General features: G+C 63.7%; 2 non-coding genes across 2 annotated transcripts; both read right to left on the bottom strand.

The window, feature by feature from the left end:
* Positions 1-119, bottom strand: LOC142868565 (5S ribosomal RNA). The gene has a single exon (XR_012917511.1). It is a non-coding gene; the product is annotated as a 5S ribosomal RNA (ribosomal RNA).
* A 3,531-nt stretch (positions 120-3,650) lies between these two features.
* Positions 3,651-3,769, bottom strand: LOC142868564 (5S ribosomal RNA). The gene has a single exon (XR_012917510.1). It is a non-coding gene; the product is annotated as a 5S ribosomal RNA (ribosomal RNA).
* Between the last annotated feature and the right edge of the window lie 3,512 nt (positions 3,770-7,281).

Below are 7,281 nucleotides of genomic sequence, written 5' to 3'. Positions count from 1 at the left end.
AGCCTACGGCACCCGGTATTCCCAGGCGGTCTCCCATCCAAGTACTAACCAGGCCCGACCCTGCTTAGCTTCCGAGACCAGACGAGATCGGGCGCGTTCAGGGTGGTGTGGCCCTAGACGGCGGAGGGCGCCCCTGCCCCGCTCAAGAAGCCGAGCCTCTCTGCGCTTCCCCGCCGCCTCCTCCCGCCCCAGGCCCCGCGCCGGCGCTGACCCGCACCGGGCGGGCCTGTTGAGTTCACCGGCCGGGTCCGGCGGGCTCCGAGGGACGGGGGTGACAGGCGGGGCGGGGCGGGGCGGGCAGGGAGCGGCGGGCCGGGGTGGGGGGCTGTCTCTCTATACACACACACACACACACACACACACACACTCACACTCACTCACTCACACTCACACAAGATGCGCCTCCACGGCTGGACTCGCCAAGGTGGAGACCTTCCAGCCCCCTTCCTCTCCTCGCCTGGCCCACCCCCAGCTCGTGGCCGCCCCCGCCGCCGCCGCCGCCGCCGCCGCCGCCGCCGCCGCCGCCGATTGCGCACGCGCGGGTCGCCCGCCCTTTGACCCCAGGCAGGGGCCGCCCTCCCCGACAACCCCTTTCAGCTGCGCCCCCCACCCTGTGGGTGGGCTGCCGCCTATTCCCCCGGGCCCGGGCTGGGGCACAGCGCATGGGGGAGGGGAGCGAGTGTATGGGGCGTCTCTCTCTCTCTCTTGGGATGTGTCCCATGGGTGGGGTGGCGTGGTTAGTGGGGCGCTGAAGAAATCAGTCCCCTCCATCTCCTACCTCTGGAAAACGCCCAAGCCCTTGGAGAACTGCCGGCAACGCGACCGTGGGGGCCGGGACCCTCCTCTGTGTCCTCCTGTGGCCCAGTCCAAGGGGCCTGGGCCTGGCCGGGGCTGCATTGGACCCCGACCCCCCTGGCGTGTGGACTCGCTAAAAATCGGCGATTAGATATTGGATTCCAGCTTCATTGAGGTCATTTCACTAATGAGTGCACCGGAAAGAGTTTCCTAATCCATCTGTGAGGGTGGCAACTGAAAGAGAATTTTAAAGCTGACAGAATAGGCGAGGAAAGGCATAGGAGATTTCCACACCCAGTAAGGAAGCCTTTCCCGAAATGGAAGAAAGAAACGAGCAAACAGAGACACCGGTAGCCCGCCAGGATCAGAGTCTGCCCCCGAGAGAAAGTACCCTGACCAGGTTCACCCGTGGGTGGGTGGCGAGCTAGCGGCATTCAGAAGAGCGAGGCCCGCAGTCTGTGCAGAAGACACCTGCACTCGGGTGTGTGTGGCGGCACGATTCACAAGCAGCTCCAGATGTTAAGCCAAGGAGAAGCCAGGGAGTTCCCAACGCCCCAGGTGTCCTCAGCCCACGACTGGCTGCTGGGGGAATGCGAAGCCCGGCTCCTTGTCTCAGAGCGGGACAACCAGGAGGTGTGACGTACACCCCGGGGTTCCCAGGAGGATCAGGCTGAAGCTGGGACTTGGCCTCAAAGTGTCCCCTCGCACGGCCACCCCCTTCCCCTTCCTGCTCCTCTACTCCTGGTGCCCCTCCATCCAGGGGCCAGACCTTAAAGAGTCACCCGCAAGAGAATCCTGGTCCCAAAGGAGCCTTCTGGGGGACCCGTGCTGAGAGAGGTTGTGGGCATGGCCCGCTGGGGCTCTGCCCGACCCAGGGCTGAGAGATGCAACCTCCCAGCTCTGGGTCCCTGCAGGGGAAGCGTTGGCAAGCACAGGGCCAGTCCTCCAAAGGCCCAGGTGCAGGGAGCCCAGGCCAAGCAGCCTGTGGAAGAAGCCACCCCGGGAACACGACTGCAGGCCACGGCCCTTCCCACCTCCTCCTCCTCCTCCTCCTCCTGCTCCTCCACCCCCCCCGACCTCCCACCCCCACCCCCGACATGGCGCAGGGCTCAGAGACACCTCAGACACTTGCTACCCAAAGTGCAAAGGGCATCAGTTGCTCCTCCAAACCCCCCCCCCCGCCCAGCAGACCGCGTTGTCCAGCCAGCCCCCGGGCCTCCCTGGGGTGCCCAGCACAAAAGTGCAGACAACCACCGGACCCTCAATCTCAGTTTTCGGATGTTTTTGCCACTCTAAGGACCCGCAGGCCAGCTGGGCCTTCTGGCAGGACAGAGAGCCCCGGAATCCGACGTGGAGAGCTGGGTGTACGTCCCCACGAGGAGGCGGTCCCCACCTCCGCGGCTCTCCCCTTGCGGGGGGGAAAAGCAGCCACGGGGCCTCAGAGAAGACACCAGGCTGGGCGCCCGCCCCACAGTGGGGGCACGTCCCCCGCAGGCCACTTAGCGACGGCCGCCGGCCGGCGGACGGTTGGGTGGCGCGAGACGCTGCGGCCGCCCTGCTACCGGGTTCCTGGGAGGGCGTCCTGGAACCAGCGTCCACACCAAGCCCTTGGAAGGCCCAGGCGACGGAGGAGCCCCGTCAGGCAGGGGCCGAGGACGGTGACGGCCCGGGCGGGGAGGAGCGTGTCAGGCAGGGGCAGAGGACGGTGACAGGTGACAGGCCGGGCGGGAAGGAGTCAGTCAGGCAGGGGCCGAGGAGGAGACGGGGCTGGGTAAGGGTTAGGGTTAGAGTCAGGGCACAAGTCACAATCGCAAAGACCTGGAAGCGACCCGAGTGCCCATCGACCCACGAGTGCGTAAATGAAATGTGGCGCGTGGACACCACGGAGTGCTATTCAGCTAGGAGGAGCAGCGGTGAGAGGGCACCTCTCGTGGTTCTCCTGGCCAGAGCTGGAACCCGTTCCAGTAAGCCAGGTAGCCCAAGAATGGACACACGAGCACCACGTGCTCGCGCTCACCAGCAAATGGGTACGAACCGACGGACACCCAAGTGGACACAGAGGAATCACCTTCATCGGGTGGGTGTCGGGCGGGTGGGGGGAGGGGATGGGCATACACCTCCATTAGGAATGGGGTGGGTGCGCACCGACTGGGGGATGGGCGCACTTGAGGCTCTGACCCGAGGGGGGAGGCTGGGAGAGGGCAACGTACCCGACCTTAACATTGGTACCCCCACAATACGCTGGAACAACATCAGAGGTTAATGAATAAGAACACAGGGGGGAGGGGGGCACGGGCAACACATGTCACCTTAATACTTGGACTCCCATCATCTGCTTGAAAAGAGAGAGAAAAGAAAATGCAATCATAGAGATAAGGGACACTTTTTAAACATAATGAATCCGAAGAGAAAAGTAAAAGGAGGCCTGTGGAGCAGGTCTGGGTGTGACTCCGGATCCCCCAACATCAGGTGCCACCACCAAAGATTCCTACGTGTAGCCCATAGAACCCCAAAAGCAACGGGACGAGTTCTGGTCACATACTCCCTCAAAATGACATCCTGGCCTTCTTCTGGAACTCCCTCCCCTCTCAGACTCTCAAGGTTTCCTCCAGCGTGTCGGTTCCCACAGAGCAGACCTTTGGTCTGAGACCTGACAGTCCAGAAGCCACGCATGCTGCCGCGTGACGGCGGTGTCGCGGCTTGGGACAAGAGGAGGCCCCACGGTGCGGGCTGGGGCGCCAGGCACCGCGGCGGGCGCTGAGGGTGGGGGTGACCCCCGCCCGGGGCCGCCGCCTCGCTCCCAGAGAGGGGACAGAACAAGAGGCAAAACAAAAAAAAAAAAAAAAAAAAAAAGAAGCCTACGGCACCCGGTATTCCCAGGCGGTCTCCCATCCAAGTACTAACCAGGCCCGACCCTGCTTAGCTTCCGAGACCAGACGAGATCGGGCGCGTTCAGGGTGGTGTGGCCCTAGACGGCGGAGGGCGCCCCTGCCCCGCTCAAGAAGCCGAGCCTCTCTGCGCTTCCCCGCCGCCTCCTCCCGCCCCAGGCCCCGCGCCGGCGCTGACCCGCACCGGGCGGGCCTGTTGAGTTCACCGGCCGGGTCCGGCGGGCTCCGAGGGACGGGGGTGACAGGCGGGGCGGGGCGGGGCGGGCAGGGAGCGGCGGGCCGGGGTGGGGGGCTGTCTCTCTATACACACACACACACACACACACACACACACTCACACTCACTCACTCACACTCACACAAGATGCGCCTCCACGGCTGGACTCGCCAAGGTGGAGACCTTCCAGCCCCCTTCCTCTCCTCGCCTGGCCCACCCCCAGCTCGTGGCCGCCACCGCCGCCGCCGCCGCCGCCGATTGCGCACGCGCGGGTCGCCCGCCCTTTGACCCCAGGCAGGGGCCGCCCTCCCCGACAACCCCTTTCAGCTGCGCCCCCCACCCTGTGGGTGGGCTGCCGCCTATTCCCCCGGGCCCGGGCTGGGGCACAGCGCATGGGGGAGGGGAGCGAGTGTATGGGGCGTCTCTCTCTCTCTCTTGGGATGTGTCCCATGGGTGGGGTGGCGTGGTTAGTGGGGCGCTGAAGAAATCAGTCCCCTCCATCTCCTACCTCTGGAAAACGCCCAAGCCCTTGGAGAACTGCCGGCAACGCGACCGTGGGGGCCGGGACCCTCCTCTGTGTCCTCCTGTGGCCCAGTCCAAGGGGCCTGGGCCTGGCCGGGGCTGCATTGGACCCCGACCCCCCTGGCGTGTGGACTCGCTAAAAATCGGCGATTAGATATTGGATTCCAGCTTCATTGAGGTCATTTCACTAATGAGTGCACCGGAAAGAGTTTCCTAATCCATCTGTGAGGGTGGCAACTGAAAGAGAATTTTAAAGCTGACAGAATAGGCGAGGAAAGGCATAGGAGATTTCCACACCCAGTAAGGAAGCCTTTCCCGAAATGGAAGAAAGAAACGAGCAAACAGAGACACCGGTAGCCCGCCAGGATCAGAGTCTGCCCCCGAGAGAAAGTACCCTGACCAGGTTCACCCGTGGGTGGGTGGCGAGCTAGCGGCATTCAGAAGAGCGAGGCCCGCAGTCTGTGCAGAAGACACCTGCACTCGGGTGTGTGTGGCGGCACGATTCACAAGCAGCTCCAGATGTTAAGCCAAGGAGAAGCCAGGGAGTTCCCAACGCCCCAGGTGTCCTCAGCCCACGACTGGCTGCTGGGGGAATGCGAAGCCCGGCTCCTTGTCTCAGAGCGGGACAACCAGGAGGTGTGACGTACACCCCGGGGTTCCCAGGAGGATCAGGCTGAAGCTGGGACTTGGCCTCAAAGTGTCCCCTCGCACGGCCACCCCCTTCCCCTTCCTGCTCCTCTACTCCTGGTACCCCTCCATCCAGGGGCCAGACCTTAAAGAGTCACCCGCAAGAGAATCCTGGTCCCAAAGGAGCCTTCTGGGGGACCCGTGCTGAGAGAGGTTGTGGGCATGGCCCGCTGGGGCTCTGCCCGACCCAGGGCTGAGAGATGCAACCTCCCAGCTCTGGGTCCCTGCAGGGGAAGCGTTGGCAAGCACAGGGCCAGTCCTCCAAAGGCCCAGGTGCAGGGAGCCCAGGCCAAGCAGCCTGTGGAAGAAGCCACCCCGGGAACACGACTGCAGGCCACGGCCCTTCCCACCTCCTCCTCCTCCTCCTCCTCCTGCTCCTCCACCCCCCCCACGACCTCCCACCCCCACCCCCGACATGGCGCAGGGCTCAGAGACACCTCAGACACTTGCTACCCAAAGTGCAAAGGGCATCAGTTGCTCCTCCAAACCCCCCCCCCCCGCCCAGCAGACCGCGTTGTCCAGCCAGCCCCCGGGCCTCCCTGGGGTGCCCAGCACAAAAGTGCAGACAACCACCGGACCCTCAATCTCAGTTTTCGGATGTTTTTGCCACTCTAAGGACCCGCAGGCCAGCTGGGCCTTCTGGCAGGACAGAGAGCCCCGGAATCCGACGTGGAGAGCTGGGTGTACGTCCCCACGAGGAGGCGGTCCCCACCTCCGCGGCTCTCCCCTTGCGGGGGGGAAAAGCAGCCACGGGGCCTCAGAGAAGACACCAGGCTGGGCGCCCGCCCCACAGTGGGGGCACGTCCCCCGCAGGCCACTTAGCGACGGCCGCCGGCCGGCGGACGGTTGGGTGGCGCGAGACGCTGCGGCCGCCCTGCTACCGGGTTCCTGGGAGGGCGTCCTGGAACCAGCGTCCACACCAAGCCCTTGGAAGGCCCAGGCGACGGAGGAGCCCCGTCAGGCAGGGGCCGAGGACGGTGACGGCCCGGGCGGGGAGGAGCGTGTCAGGCAGGGGCAGAGGACGGTGACAGGTGACAGGCCGGGCGGGAAGGAGTCAGTCAGGCAGGGGCCGAGGAGGAGACGGGGCTGGGTAAGGGTTAGGGTTAGAGTCAGGGCACAAGTCACAATCGCAAAGACCTGGAAGCGACCCGAGTGCCCATCGACCCACGAGTGCGTAAATGAAATGTGGCGCGTGGACACCACGGAGTGCTATTCAGCTAGGAGGAGCAGCGGTGAGAGGGCACCTCTCGTGGTTCTCCTGGCCAGAGCTGGAACCCGTTCCAGTAAGCCAGGTAGCCCAAGAATGGACACACGAGCACCACGTGCTCGCGCTCACCAGCAAATGGGTACGAACCGACGGACACCCAAGTGGACACAGAGGAATCACCTTCATCGGGTGGGTGTCGGGCGGGTGGGGGGAGGGGATGGGCATACACCTCCATTAGGAATGGGGTGGGTGCGCACCGACTGGGGGATGGGCGCACTTGAGGCTCTGACCCGAGGGGGGAGGCTGGGAGAGGGCAACGTACCCGACCTTAACATTGGTACCCCCACAATACGCTGGAACAACATCAGAGGTTAATGAATAAGAACACAGGGGGGAGGGGGGCACGGGCAACACATGTCACCTTAATACTTGGACTCCCATCATCTGCTTGAAAAGAGAGAGAAAAGAAAATGCAATCATAGAGATAAGGGACACTTTTTAAACATAATGAATCCGAAGAGAAAAGTAAAAGGAGGCCTGTGGAGCAGGTCTGGGTGTGACTCCGGATCCCCCAACATCAGGTGCCACCACCAAAGATTCCTACGTGTAGCCCATAGAACCCCAAAAGCAACGGGACGAGTTCTGGTCACATACTCCCTCAAAATGACATCCTGGCCTTCTTCTGGAACTCCCTCCCCTCTCAGACTCTCAAGGTTTCCTCCAGCGTGTCGGTTCCCACAGAGCAGACCTTTGGTCTGAGACCTGACAGTCCAGAAGCCACGCATGCTGCCGCGTGACGGCGGTGTCGCGGCTTGGGACAAGAGGAGGCCCCACGGTGCGGGCTGGGGCGCCAGGCACCGCGGCGGGCGCTGAGGGTGGGGGTGACCCCCGCCCGGGGCCGCCGCCTCGCTCCCAGAGAGGGGACAGAACAAGAGGCAAAACAAAAAAAAAAAAAAAAAAAAAAGA

This window comes from Microcebus murinus, unplaced genomic scaffold, assembly GCF_040939455.1.
Source record: "Microcebus murinus isolate Inina unplaced genomic scaffold, M.murinus_Inina_mat1.0 scaf034_hap2_Mmur4.0, whole genome shotgun sequence".
NCBI lineage: Eukaryota > Metazoa > Chordata > Mammalia > Primates > Cheirogaleidae > Microcebus > Microcebus murinus.
The sequence above is the reverse complement of the archived record's forward strand: the minus strand, read 5'-3'. Positions and strand labels throughout refer to the sequence as shown.